Source organism: Phacochoerus africanus, chromosome 6 (genome assembly GCF_016906955.1).
Source record: "Phacochoerus africanus isolate WHEZ1 chromosome 6, ROS_Pafr_v1, whole genome shotgun sequence".
Taxonomy (NCBI): Eukaryota; Metazoa; Chordata; class Mammalia; order Artiodactyla; family Suidae; genus Phacochoerus; species Phacochoerus africanus.
Genome location: NC_062549.1, coordinates 34,126,798 through 34,142,001, shown reverse-complemented (window position 1 = coordinate 34,142,001; position 15,204 = coordinate 34,126,798). Strand labels below are relative to the sequence as shown.

General features: G+C 53.1%; 1 pseudogene; it reads left to right on the top strand.

The window, feature by feature from the left end:
• The first annotated feature begins 13,964 nt into the window (after positions 1 to 13,964).
• Positions 13,965 to 14,782, top strand: LOC125128782 (uncharacterized; annotated as a pseudogene).
• The last annotated feature ends 422 nt before the right edge of the window (positions 14,783 to 15,204 follow it).

Sequence of the window (15,204 nt, the reverse complement as noted above, 5' to 3'; positions counted from 1 at the left end):
ACCTGAGGAAAGTTCTACAACCTCTCTGGACCTCTATTTCATCTTCCGTAAAAATGGAACTTAAAGCACCTCACAAGAGATGCTTATCAAAGCGATGCTTTGCTCACAGGTGGTCCTACCTTCCCACTTCCTCAGCCCTCTGGTGTGGGATCTGATCCAACATTCAAGTTGAAACTTCCCAGGACAGGCCTGCCCCCTTTTCTCCCTCCTCCTCCCCTCCCTGTTCACGAGAGAAGAGCTCCCACATGGCCCTGGGAGGAAGGCCCTGAGGAGGCCCGCCCCTCAGCACAGCCACCCTAGCAGGGGGCCTGCTGGACTCTCACCCATTGATCTCCCAGGGCTCCTCGGAGCAGGTGCCCACACTGCCCCTCCCTGGGGTACCTGTGGGCAGCACACAAATAACTAGTCACCCAGCTGATGCCTGTGGATTGGCACGGCAGCCTTGCAGGAAAGGCCTGAAGCTACTCCATGACCTCAGCTGCAGGGAATGTGGGGGAATTCAGCCTGAGACAGGGCTCAAGGAGAGGTCAGCTTGGGCTGGGCCGTTCACAGGGCTGGCTGAGGTGTGGCTCGGTGTTACTATACCCCAAGGGGGTCAGGGTGACTGCTCAAGCCCGAGGGAGGTGGCCCAGCGTGTGGTCTGGGGGCCCTGGTGCACTTGGCAGACGTGTTGGCAGCTGCCCAGAGAAGCCTGAATTATTTCCAGGTTGTTTTCAAGGCCTCCTTCTGCAGCTGCTGGGCCCCGCCTGTTCCCTCCAGGGAGCCAGAGCTCATAGAGGAGGCCAAGGGCCTTTTCCCAGGGTCCCACATGGCAGCCCTGGAGCCCCAGGCCTGGGCTCCCTGGAGTCCCTGATACCAGGCACACACCTGCCAGCCTCTCCTCCAGAAGCCACTTCTCTGCCTTCCCCTATGGAGAGGTGGATAGAAGACCTTCCCTAGGCTGCCAGATGGAGCAAGTGAAAATTCTACGTGATAGCCAATTCAATTTGAACTTCAGATAAACAACGAATAATTTTTTTGTTGTTTAAGGGCCTCACTCACGGCATAAGGAAGTTCCCAGGCTAGGGGTCAAATTGGAGGTGCAACTGCTGGCCTACACCACAGCCACAGCAACACCAGATCCCAGCTGCATCTGCAACCTATATTGCAGCTCATGGCAACGTCAGACCCTTAACCCACTGAACAAGGCCAGGGATTGAACCCGAGTCCTCATGGATACTAGTCTGGTTCATTACCACTGAGCCACGACTGGGACTTCCACTTTTTTTTTTTTTTTTTTTTTTTTTTCCAGGCCACACCTGCAGCCTAAGGAGGTTCCCAGGCTAGGGGTCAAATTGGAGCTGTAGCCTCCGGCCTACACCAGAGCCACAGCAATGTAGGACCCAAGCCGCGTCTGTGACCTACACCACAGCTCACAGCAACACTGGATCCTTAACCCACTGAGCGAGACCAGGGGGTCCTCATGGATACTAGTCGGGTTCATTAACCATGGAGCCATGACAGGAACTCTGAAAACTCCTAATTTTTGAATATAGGTAGGTCTCATGCAATATTTGGAACACGCTTTTATATTAACAAAATAGTCGTTGTTTTATCTGGAATTCAAATGTAACAGGCCATCCTGTATTATTATCTGGCAACCCTGGCCCCACCTCATTCTTTAAATTCTCAGAATGTCCCTCCTCTCTGCTTCTTATCTGTGGGGAGATACTCAAACATCAGGGCACATGCAAGGCGTTGGTATTTTTATGTTATTGTGGCTATGAACCCGGTTTTAAAACTCTGGAACATTACTAATGTTTGCAAACATTTCTGCAACTGATCTATTTTATTAACTATAAATTTCACAGTCGTCTACTGTAAAAACTCTCCAAAAAAATAGAAAAAAAATTAAACGCTCCAGTGGATAATTCTTTTTCCTTCCTGTTTCTTTCTTATTTTTGTTACCGTTGTGTTTTGGAAATGTCTTGCCAGAATAAAGGCAAGTATTTTTACCTTATTGTTACAATGCTGTTCACTGTTCAAGTAAAATACTTTTTAACCTTTCTCTTCGGCTCCTTTTAAGCAAAGCTCAGCTACCACCATGTTCCCTATTTCCCTTTGGGAAAGGAAGCTGTTAGGCTGGTCCCAGCTTTCTTGAGAGGGGGGCTCCCTGGTGACTGGCAGTCACCCCTGGTGTATGGACAGTCTAGGAGTTATGCCTGGGACTTGGAGTGTGTGAGGCTCGAGGCCCAATCCTAAGGGCCAGGGCCACAGGGCATCTCCAGCTGGGCAAGCTTGAGGCTGTGGAAATGTGTTCCATCTATTTTTGTCTCCTGCTCCTTTTCCCACCTTTCTCCTGCCTCCCCAGAGTCTTAGAAATAGCAGTCCTCGTCCAGGGTCACAGGAGTAGGTCATGGCCAAGGCTCCCCCAGGGCAGACACAAGGGTCCCTAGTCTCTGCCTCCAGGCACGTGGCAGGGATTTGAAACATTTTTCTTACCTTTTTTATTTTTTTGTCTTTTTAGGGCGGCACTCACAGCATATGGAGGTTCCCAGGCTAGGGGTCGAATCAGAGCTGTAGCCACTTGCCTACAGCACAGCCCCAGCAACACCAGATCCGAGCTGCATCTGCAACCTACACCACAGCTCATGGCAACGCTGGATCGTTAACCCACCGAGCGAGGTCAGGGATTGAACCCGCATCTTCATGGATACCAGTCGAGTTTGTTAACCACTGAGCCACGACGGGAACTCCTAAAACACTTTTCATGTGCACCTCAACAAGGAGGGTCTGGCGTGGCAGCCACCTGGCTCCTCCAAGGCCCAGCTGTCACTCTAGGTCACTGGGGAAGAACCTCTGGGAACATTCAGCCTTCTCCTGGCAGCGCTTTGGCAAGGTCCCAGCCTGGGCCCCTCCCTGCCTCACAGGGGAGCCAGCCTCCACCCAGCCGGCTGCATCCTCTGACGCAGGCCGTCCTCAGCCACTCCAGGCAGGGCCTCCTGGGCTGAACCCCACTGCAGGTTTTGCTCTCCCCGCTCCCTCCTCTCAGGATTCCCAAGGACTTTGTCAGGGTGCTTCACGCCAACTTCACACACACCTTGGCTCAGAGCGTGTGAGGCAATGTACCTGCCACCCAGGGATGGCTCCGGTGAGCTCGCAGGTTAACAGCTGGGCAGTGGCTTAATAGCACTCCGGCACCTGTCCTGAACCCTGGCTGGGAGGTTTTCCTCCCATCTCTCATCATCTTCTTCCATCCCTTAGGGGGTACAGTGCTTAAGCTCTGTCTCAGATTGAAATGGCTGGATTCAAATCCTAGCTCTCTTACCCACTAGGCTAGGTTACTTAACCTCTCTGTGCCTCAGTTTTCTCATCTGTCAAAGGGGGCTGGTCATCATCTTTACCTCATGAGGCTGTTATGAGAACTAAATGAGGCAATGCCTCTAAGAAGCTTAGAGAAATGCTTATCGAACAATACACATTGGCTATAATCTAGACTTGCCAGATGTCCTTCGTGGTCACCAACATGTGGTCCCTGCACTGAGCAGCGCACAATACTAGACACTAAGGGAGAGACGTGTAACATGGACACTGTTCTCATTGTCTGCTCTTGGGTCCCCTCGGAGAAAATCTCAAAGCATCCGCAAAGCATCCGCCTAGTAGATTTCGCTTGGGCTTTGTGGTCACCTTTGCATGACTCCTTTACCCTGGGTCTGGGTAAAATCCCATGTTAGTTAGATGTCTACCCTCCCCAAGAGAGAAGCCAGAGAAGCCAATGTCCCAGCTTGCCTTGCGATGGGGCACAGGACCCAGGCTCCACCAATCAGATTCTTCCATGAGAGACCTTGCGGAAGCAGGAGACAGCAGGCATTTCCAAGGCCAAGGACTCCTCCATACTTTCCTACCCTTCTCTGTAGAGGCTGTTAGGGCCAGAACGGTGTCCACCACCCCCCCTACTCCCCCCCCCACTCCCCCCCTTCCACCTACAAAAGAAGACATGTTGGAGTCCTAACTCTTGGTCCCTTAGAATATGACTTCTGAGTCCTTTCGGAGATAGTCAAGTTAATAAGCCCTTTAGGGTGGGCTCTAATTAATGGGATGGGTCTTTATAAAAAGGGGAAATTTGGAAATGCAGACGCACAGGGAGAACACCATGCGAGGAGGCAGGCAGAAAGCGGAATGATGGAGCCGTGGTCAAGGAACACCAAAGATTGCCAGCAGCCACCAGAAGCAAGCAGAGAGGCCTGGAGCAGATTTGCCCTCTCAGCCCCTCAGGGAACCAACCTTATCCTTGGGTTCCTAATCTCTAAAACTGTGAGAAAATACATTTCTGCTGCTTAAGCCACCCAGTTTGTGGTACTCTGTTCCAGCAGCTGCCCTAGGAAATACATGCAGAGGAGCAGCCCTTATGCTTTGGTGTCAAACCTAAGCTCTTGAGGAGCAAGGCATTTTGTCTGTTTCATTTTCTGGCTCCTAGAGGGTCCCCAAGAAATATACATTCAATAAATGCATGTCCTTTTCATAGTTCACAGCACAGTGTGAACAGGACAGAGAAAGACCCTTCCTTCAAAGACTGCGCACCTCTCATCTGTCACCATCGGCCTCACCGGTGGTGGAGGACCATGCCTGCCCCGCTGCCCACCCCTGCAGCCGCTGCAGGACCCACCTGAGGCAGCAGCAGGGCCATAGGAGCCGTGTGGACGCTATGTGGACTTGTGGCTCTCGGGGCTGACTAACTGCTGAAGAGACCGTAAAAATCCTACTCCACCTCTTTTTCCATTTTTTGTCTTTTTAGGGCTGCATCCACAGCATATGGAGTGTCCCAGGCTAGGGGTCTAATTGGAGCTGTTGCTGCTGGCCTACACCACAGCCACAGCAATGCCAGATCTGAGCCACGTCTGCAACCTACACCACAGCTCACAGCAATGCCGGATCCTTAACCCACTGAGAGAGGCCAGGGATCGAACCCAAAACCTTATGGTTCCTAGTCGGACTCGTTTCCACTGCACCACGCTGGGAACTCCCAACTCTTTCATTTTAAGACACAAAGTCCATGAGGTCTGAGGACCTAAGTAATTCCCTGACCCAACACACCATGGCACAGCACAGCCACCTGAGGTAACCCTTAAGCTCAACTTAAGGGTCACATCAGCCCACACCCTTTCAACATGCTGTCCGTGCCAGCTTGCCTCCCCAAGGGTTTCTCTCTTTTATTTTTTTCAGGCATAGCAGGGTCACACCAAGGAGGCGTTTAGTGGCAGGGAGAGCCTCTGAATTCTGAAAAGAAAGTGATAATTATCTCTGTGGTCAGTACAGTGGTTCTTGTTACATACTGCCGGGCTTGATCTCTTGGCGGCCTGGTCTAATTTCTCCGAGGTAATGGCTTGGGGGAAGGGGCATGTGTCCGCACAATAGACTTGGGTAGTCTAAGTATGGTTAGCTTGGGATCTCCTCTCATGTGGACTCTGAGTATATGAGTGAGTGAGAGTGAGAGAGAGAGAGAGAGAGAGAGAGAGAGAGAGGGAGAGAGAGAGAGAGAGAGAGTGTGTGTGTGTGTGTGTGTGTGTGTGTGTGTGTGTGTGGAGGACCTAGGAAGGCTCTTTTCCAGGAGAAGAAAAGGCCGCTGCCTGTGTCCTGTGGAGCTGAGTGGCCTGCCCAGGCCTCCCTCCTTGCCCACGTGCAGACCGGAGCATAATAAGGACTGAAGTCACCCAGATGGGTCACCAGAGTCCATGGACCCTGCCCAGCAGGATTCAGGCCACACCCAGGCCGTCTGGGAACGGGCCTCCTTTGTGTTAGGAAACGCGAGCCTCCCAGATTGCACACAGGGCTGGGCGTGTCCCTCACAGAGAGCCCTTTGTGCCTGGGAAAGGGTTGGCCACATTTGTTCTGCCGGAAGTCCAGGCAGTGCCCACCTGCAGCCACCCCCCAACCCCCCGGAGCTCCCCGTCTTTCCTCTCCAGCTGTACCTCCTTTCCTCACCAGATGCAGCCACCCTGCAAGGGCAGGGCCCTCGGGAGGAGGCCTGGGCTCTGCCAGAAGGGTGACCCTGGCTGGACACCAGGGTGACCCCAAGGACGGCCGTCGTGGAGAAGAGAGGGCTCTGGGGCTGGTTTCCCACCAGGCAGGCTGACAGGCCCACCTGGGACACCGGGGGGCCGGAGGAGGAGAGAGCGCTGAGGCGGAAAGGCCCTTGCAGCTCATCCTGCCTGGGTGGGGTGGGATACAGCACGATCTGGCTGGTTGCTGGGGAGACACAATCACTCAAGGTCCACGATTATAATTGCAACTGTTCGTGTTCTTTTAAAAATTAAATTTAAGGAAAAAAAAAAACCCACGAGAAATCTCATGCTTGTCAGAGCCTTCCTCCCCCGCTGTCGGCTCCCATTATGAATCCCTGGCATCTTCTGCTGAGTTAATTACATGTTGTACGAAAGATGCGGGGCTTCCTTTTACATTTTTTTCCTCGTCGATGGGTCCTAACCCTTCTGCCGCCTTCGCCTGCTCCCTCCCTGTGCGGGAAAGAAGGGCGCTGGGAGGAGGAGCTGGCCTGACCTCCTGCCCTGCGCTCCCCAGGGCCGGGCTCTCAGCCTCTGACTGCTGGGAGCTGGTGAGCTGGCGACAGCCCTACCCATCCAGGTCTCATTTCCCACTGCAGGGCCATCCGCTCCTGCCAGAGCGCTGGGGATTATGACAAAGCACAAGTGGAAGGTGTTATTAAAAGGTGCCACGCACTTCACCCCCCTCCTGTCGCCTTCCTCTGCTCCCAAACAGAGGGGGTCAGGTGCCACGTGTGAGGGTGCAGAGAGGGAAGGCAGCCCCTTCCCGGAGGCTAGACGCAGAGTTTCACAGCTGCTGCTGTCTTCTCAGTTCTTTTTTTCTGATGGCTCCCACACGTAGCTGTCTTCATTCTTGGGATATTTCGCTCTCAGGATAGCTCATCTTTTCTTTAGGAGGCTGTGACCTACTCCAGAAGCAACAAGTGTGAACTAATGCCCTGCATTATTGCCTCTTTGCTGTGTTGAGTTTCAAGGAGGGATGAGATGGCTAATGGTACAGCTGCCAGGCTCCCTGGACACAAGCTACAGCTCCGTTCAGTCTTGACAAGTCACGGCACCACAGCGCTGGAAGGGCATTCCGGGCCAGCCCCTGTCCTGAGCCAGCACAACCTCGAGGTAGAGAACTTTCTACTGTCCTCTGATATCACTCCCCTAAGCCAGTCAATAAAGGCAACCTCAGGTTGTGAGTTAAGAGTAATCATGTCTGTAATTACAATTCTCAACTAACAGCACATGGAATACCCACTTGTTAATGGAGCAAAGCTTTCTCTGTGGATCCTTCTGCAAAAACTTTTTTTTTTTTTTTTTGCTTTTTACGGCTGCGCCTGAAACATATGGAAATTTCCAGGCTAAGGGTTGACTCAGAGCTGCAGTGGCCAGCTGACACCACAGCCACAGCAACATGGGATCAGAGCCCATCTGTGACCTACACCACAGCTCACAGTAACATCAGAGCCTTAACCCACTGAGGGAGGCCAGGGATTGAAACAGCATCCTCATGGATACTAATCAGGTTCTTAACCTGCTGAGCCACAATGGGAACTCCCTGCAACTACTTTTCTGAATTCCAACCTAGAGAAAGAGTCTGGGAATGGTAACCCCTTTCAATTATTTGCCTAACATAAATTAAGAAACACAATCTGTTGTTACTGAATTCCAAGTTAAAATACAGGTAGGAATTTTCTATTCTTTTGAATACTGTGTTTTGCAGCCTCCCTTCTTGGGCACAGGCAAGAGTGCACTTTACAACTTCCATTTGGTTTTATTCTTCAAAGCAAAAATGACTGATGAGACAAACCACAGTGGATTTCTGATGACTGCATTGTCCACAGCCTCTAAGGCCAGGGGAACTCAAACTCAAGTGTGCAGAACCTGTGAGAATGCAAATTCCTGGGCCCTGAGCCCAGAGACCCCGATTTAGTAGGCCTGGGGTGGGGCCTAGAACTCTGCATTTTTAAATAAGCATCATGGGTAATTCTGAGGCAAGTAGCCATCCGAATACATGTGGAGAAATACTAGAGGGTTACGGTTGTGGCTTATACACACAGAAATCAGACCAGCAGCTGCTACTCTCCTTCCAGCCAGAACATTCCTGGAATGTATATTCCAGGAAACTATGTATATTTCTATTTTTAAAACAACATCAGGGTTTTTTTCTTCTTGGTTATAAAGCTAATGCAAAGAACATACATAATGCCATAATAATAATTTTGAAAAATCACTCACAATCTTTCCATAAGGAGGAAGACTATTAGCATTATGTTGATTTTTTTCCCTTCCTTGTGTATTTTTTATAAAGTTGGCAATATACTGAATATATCATTTTATTTCATTTCTCCCCACGTTACTAATTTTTTTCTGGAAATCATTTCGAAAGGCTGTAATACCCCTCTCATGTAGATGTGGCTTATTTTAATAACCATCCCTAACTGTTGGATGTTGAAGTTGTTTCTAACATTTTTTTTTTCTTTAGGGCCACAAGTGCAGCGTATGTTCCCAGGCTATGGGTCAAATCAGAGCTGCAGTTGCCAGCCTACACCACAGCTAGAGCCATGCGGGACCCGAGTCACATCTGCGACCTACACCCCAGCTCAAGGCAGCGGCAAATCGTTAAACTACTGAGCAGGGCCAGGGATCAAACCCGCATCCTCATGGATACTAGTCAGGTTCGTTTCCACTGAGCTAGAATGGGAACTTCTCTAACAATTATTACAAACAATATTGAAATGAATAGCTGTGTGCATAGTTTTACCAATATTTTTGATGACTTCCTATAGCTGGATACCTAGTAGTGAATCACTAGATTAAAGGATGTGAATGTTTTTGAGGCTCCTGATAGATGCCAACTTATTGTCCCAACATGCCCCCTCACCTGCATGGAGCAGAATGCCCCATGCTACACCCCCCATGCTACCTGGCAGCTTGTTTATCTAAGGTGTCACTCTTACTATGTTATGGGTTGAATTGTTTTCCCTAAAAAAGATACTGTGAATTCCTACCCACCCTCCCGCCACTACCTGTAGATGTGACCTTATTAGGAAACAGAGTCCTTGCAGGTGTAATCAAATTAAGAAGAGGCTATTAGGATGGACTCTGATCCAACATAACTGGGTTCTTATAAAGAGGTGATTGCCGTACGAAGACAGAGATGCACAAGGAGAAGCCCAGGTGCTCATGGAGGTAGAGAATGGAGTGATGTAGCTGCAGGCCAAGGAATGCCAAGGATTGCCAGCTATGTGAAGCTAGGAAGCTGGGAAGAGACAAGGAAGGATTCTACCCAGAGTCTCAGAGGGAGCAGGGCCCTGCCAATACCTTGATTTTAAACCTCCAGCCTCCAGAACTCTGAGCAAATACATTTCTGTTGTTTGAAAATACTCAGTTTGGGAGTTCCCGTTGTGACTCATCCAGTGAAGAATTCAACTAGTATCCATGAGGCTGGAGGTTCGATCCCTAGTCTTGCTTAGGGGGTTAAGGATCCAGTGTTGCCACAAGCTGCAGCATAGGTCGCAGACTTGGCTCAGATCCGGTGTTACCGTGGCTGTGGCGGAGGCTGGCAGCCGTAGGTCCGATTCAGTCCCTAGCCTGGGAACCTCCATATGCCGCAGATGTGGCCTGAAAAAAAAAAAAAAAAAAAAAGTAGATCCTCAGCTTGTGGTGCTTGGTTGCGCCCTCCTCGGACACTAATATACCATGTGTTCCTTGGATTGGTGTCCACTGGGCCAGAAAGAGCTGGGGTGAAGTAAAAAGTACCGTTCCACCCCCTTTCTGAAGGGTGTCCAACGCCACCAGTTGACCTGCTTCCTGGGAACATGATGTGCTCCCATGCACAGAAGCAAGTGTCCCGGGCCCAGCACAGGGCTCTGGGTCCCATGATCCGTTACGGCAGGGTCTGATTTAGTGTTTTTCCTCGGGGTCACATCTCACATGGTAGAGGGGCACAAAAAATAAACTTTGTATTTTTCTTTCAACACTTAGGATTGACTCAGTGAATAAGTATTTATTCGGCTCTTTCCAACACCTCCTGTATTAAAAACTCATTCAGCAGCTCAAACACACCTAGTATCTGTGCAAAGGTCATATTTGTCACTGATTAGGCCTCAGACTGATTCATTATCAGGTTTCTCTTAGGCCCCAAACCCACAATGGATTGGCAGATTGTGCTGCTCTTTTTTTTTTTTTTTTTAAGGTCCGCACCTGAGGCCTATGGAGGTTCCCAGGCTAGGGGATGAATCAGAGCTACAGTTGCCAACCTACACCACAGCCACAGCAATGGCAGATCAGAGCCATGTCTGCGACCTACACCACAGCTCATGGCAACACCAGATCCTTAACCCACTGAGCAAGGCCAGGGATTGAACCCACATCCTCATGAATATGAGTCGGGTTCTCAACCTACTCAGCCACAACAGGAACTCCCAGAAAGTCTAAACATTTTAAGCTACCCTTACAGAGTGCCCACTGGGTGTCACTTACCTCCTCTGGGCCTCACAGGAGCCCTAAAAAGGTAGGTATAAAGATCTCAGTTTTACAGGAAAAGAAATCAAGGCACAGACAGATCAGCAGATGGCCCAAGGTAGCAGAGCTCAGACACAGCCAGAGATGGAGCCAAGATTTTCTACAGAGTCCACTGCTCTCTGCTCCACTGTGAGATCACATTCACCTGGAGAAGGCTGATTTCTTAGTGGAGTGATAAATGCTACCAAGGGATGCCAGATGTTTTGAGGAGTTAGGACAAATTTTTGGAGGCAGGTGTTCCTAGTTTGGCTCAGTTTCATTTCCAACTTTTCTGGCATCTACAGTGATACAGAATCTCTGCTAATTCACCTCCTAATTTTGTATCTCACTTTTCCGGAGGGACCATGCCCACGGCATGCAGAAGCTCTCAGGCCAGGGATCGAACCCAAGCCACAGCAGTGACGTGATAATGCCAGGTCTTTAACTGCTAGGCCAACGGGAACTCCTGTTATTTCACTTTCAATATAAAGGTTTCCCAAAAGGTGCGAGGAAAATGAGCCCTCAAATGCATACAAGGACTCTCACATCTAAGGGAATACTTTGAAAAATGTTTTGTGAAGGGATGCGCCCCATTTATTTTTTGTATAAATGTGGATTTACACATGGCATGTGAGCATTAGTGAGGCCCACCTGTGTTCCTGGGTGTACATGTATACACAATGAGCAGTCTGGCTTTAGTGAGGCCCACTTTAGGGTCCACCAACCCTCTGCCCTAGTTTCACCTGCTAAGGGAAGGCGTTTAGGCTCCTCCTGATAAAGAGCTGCCAGGAGTCAATTAGGATAAGGAGCTAGGGTCCCAAAGGCTGGGCCAAACCGTCACTTGAAGAGCAGGTTGGGTCAAAACCCAGGATGAGGCTCTCATGAAACGAGACCCAGCAAACAGGAAGCGCCGTTAGACACAAAGGAGGCTATCGGGCCAAGCAAGCGTGGGGCAGAGGGCAGAGCTGACAGCTAACTCACTTCCCCGGGAGTTGTGCCAAGAGGGAGCTGCAAAAATGAAACTCGGGGCCTCCCAGCAGGCCTCTGGGTAGAGAGGGAAGTTGAAAACAGCAAAACCTCTCAGGCCAAGCAAAGCCTGGGAAGAGTTACAGTGCAAGTGCCTAGGCCCACACGCCGTGGGATGAGAGAGAGCTTCACAGAGACGGCAACTGTCTCTCTGATAGAGATGTGAGAAATCAGAATTTGAAACAGTGGAGGAGGCAGCTCCTACCAAGAGAGTTCTCAGTATGCATTTAAAAAAAAAAAAAAAGTGGAAGTTGGGGGTTGCAGTGTTTGCGGCTTACGTATCCGGCCACAGCTCCCCTCCTGCACCTGCCCTTAGCTCCCAGGATAACCCCCGCCGGTCCAGTCCACCAGTTTCCCCGAAGGGCAACCACACAGGGCCCAGGACCTTCTGCTACTAACACCTTCCATACCCATCCCTAGCCAGTATTTCTGCCCTTTGATGTCACAGGACTCTAGCATCGTCTTCCCCTCAGCAAATCAGACCCCTTGGTTCCCCGGAGCTGTCATTTTTAACTCTTCTGCAGAGGCCTGGCCTACAGGGCTTCCCAGAAGTCTGGCTCAGAGTTATTTTGAGCTGGCAGAAATGAGCCACCTATCTGCACACGTGGGATTAGGCTGCCCGAGGAGAAGGGGCCCGGGAGCTCTCGTTCTCCCTGAGTTTGAATGAGGGTCACGTGGGGCAAGAGGCAGCTCACGTGGTCCTGGAAGGCAGTACTGACGAACAGCTCTGGACAGATCCAAACAGGTTTTGTTCTCCCAGCTGTGGTGCTGCTTCCGCCTGCAAGAGGAGACACGGACGACACCCCCTCCCTGGGCTGGCATCACTTGTTGAGCCGTGGCTTTGAAAGAACAGCATGGCAAAGCTGGAAAAGAGACTGAGAATAAATTCCAGCAGGGGGCCCACCAGTGGCAGTTGTGTTTGCTCCTGGTTGCAGGGGGCGGGGAGAGGGGGTCATGGGGGGTGTCCATGGGTGGGGGGAGTGAGGTGAGATGGAGGGCAGGGGAGGAAACCCAGGCACCTGTGGAGGTTTGCCACCTTGACTTCCTGGCTCCTCTCCCTTCCTTCCTGATTGATTAGGCAGGAAAAACCATAAGGGTTTAAAGAAGCTTCTAGGTGCCACTTAGGCCACTGCAGGTGGGTGCTTCTTAAAGGGTCTCTAGCCCTTCTTGAGCATCCTGGAACCACAGGAGGCAGCCTCTCAAGGGGGTTGCTGAACAGACGGTGGCAGACCACAGCACCCAGAGCCTCTGGCCTCTTACCGCTCCGAAGAAGCCCAGACTCCTCAACGTGTCTCATTCCTTCCTGCAGCTAATCCATTTTCTCTGCTGAGGGGATTTTGGCTTAAATTCCCAGGGAGTAGGAAATCCACCTTTCCAAGGACTGCAGTTATGTCCTTATCACGTGCTTAAATGCTTCTTCCTTCTTTTGCATGCTTCCTTTCTTCTTCCTACTACTCCCCCCAAATTCCCTGGACAGCCACCCACCCTGGGTTTACTTAGGCTCTCCAATTCTTCGACAGTTAGACGTACATCCCCTTTGAGGGGTGTGAGGTGGGAGAGCCTCCCGTCCCAGCCCCAGCGCGGTCCCACCGAGGTCCGAAAAGGTAATTAGGTTAGGCCAGTGCATTTCTTCAGGTCCAACCCCAAGCAGGCAGGGCTTGGCCAGAGCTGCTCCCATCAAAGGGATCTGGGCCGCATTATCCAGACGGACGTGAAGGTTCCCTGGTGGCCTGGGGCCCAGGGTGTCCACCCGCGGTTCTTCTCCTCCCCCAGAAACGTGGCCTGGGGCCTTTCCCAGCAAGGGCCTCTCCCTCCCCCACCGCTCCCCAAGCCACCCACCCAGCGCCGGCTCCAGCACGTGGCTCCTGGCGCAGGTTTCCTCCCCGCCCCGGCGGCTCCGCTGGGTGGTTTTCACCCTCCCTGTTTCCCCCCCCCTCCCCACACAGCCAGCCCCCCACCCCGTGACTTCTTGTAAAAGGTCTGCTCGTCCCCACCCACCTCCGCCCTCCCGCGGCTGCCAGGGCCGAGCCGCCTCCGCTCCCCACCGCCTCCCCCGGAGGCAGCGCTTTCTCCCCGCCCCTGGCAGCGGGCTCGGCTTCGGAAACTGTTGACTCAGAGGGTGGCCGGGCGGCCAGCGTCTGATGTCAGCTTGGAGTTGGGCCAAGGGAGCGGAGAGGCGAGGGAGGGGGGAGGAAGGTGCCGGAGGCAGGCGGGCGGGCGGGAGCGGGAGGGCTGGGGGAGGGCGGCACTGGGGGCGCGGGAGGAGCCCGGCGCGGGGTGTGGGGTGCGGGGCCCGGGGCCCGGGGTGTGGAGCGGGGCCCGCCCCGGGGAGACGCCCGGCCGCGGCGGGGGACTGCTCTCGGCCCCTCAGCTCGGCGCTGCGCGCTCGGCGGCTGCGGCTGCCCGGGCGCCCGTGAGTCACGGTGCGTCACCGGAGCAGATGCCCGGGGCGGCTGGAGGCTCCCGGGCTCCCGCTGACTCATCAGAAAGCCCTGCCGCGCGGCCCGGGGGGCGGGACGGGGAGCGGCCCGGGCAGGCGGCCGCCGAGGTCGTTTGAGGCGCTCGGAGCCGGAAAAGCCCAAGAAGGAGGCTGTGGCGGGGGCGCCGTGTCGGCACGGAGACGACTGGCAGCTGCCAGAGTCACCTGCGGCGCGGGCTAGTGGCGGGCGACAAAGGGGGGAACAAGCCTCCCACCGTCACCGCAGCCGGCGAGCCGCGACCGGGTCCCGCTCCCCTTCGCGGCTCTCCCTGGGCTGCGCGGGCCCCCACCCGGGGCTCCCCCTCCCCGTGTCGCACACGCCTCGGTGTCGGGAGAAGGCGGTTCCGTGGCACCATCACTGGCCTCCAAGGCGCCCGAGGTCGCAGGGTTCTACCTCGCCTTCTAAAGACGCCGGGTCTCGGTGGGAAGAGACTACACCAGCATCTGGGGCCTCGACATTCTCATCCCCCGCCTCCGTCTTTCTACCCTCCCTCCCCAGGGAAAGCTACTCCGCTGCCCTGCCGTGGACACCGCGTTCCGGGTCAAGGCCTGGCCCCAGCTCTTTCCTGTCGCTGCCGGCTAACCACAAGGGCCCGTGGCACTCAGGAAATGGAGCAGACGGGCTAGGGAGCTATCAGGAAGGGGCATGGGCAGAGAGGATTTGTCTTTGTGACTGTCCACCCTGTCCTGAAACAGGGATAAATTCTATAGCACTCAGGAAATGTGTGGCTCCTCCATGCAAGATGTCCCCCACCCCCTGTGACAGGCAAGGGGAGGAAAGGGCACAGAGGGGTCTGATTGTCCTCGCCCTCCCTGTATCTGGCCAGGGAGATAGCCTGGGCACACCTTGAGCAGTGACAGAGTGGGAAATGGGGTACAGGTGCTTACAGAGGCCCTGGTAGAGGCTTCCTGGTGGAGCTGGCATTAGGGCAGGGGCCTTGAAGAGCAAGGATTTAACAGATGGGGAAAGGATGTTTCAGATGGAAACAAACGCCTGGAACCAAAACCCAAGAGGGAGGAAAGAGCAGGATGAGTTCCCAGAATAGCAAGCAATGCAGTTGCATTAGAGGAATACACAGGCACATCAGGGGCCTGGCCAGGTAGCACAGATGTGGCTCTCAGAAGCAGGGACCTGGAGCCACAGGGTTCTGCCCTCTGCCCCTAGGC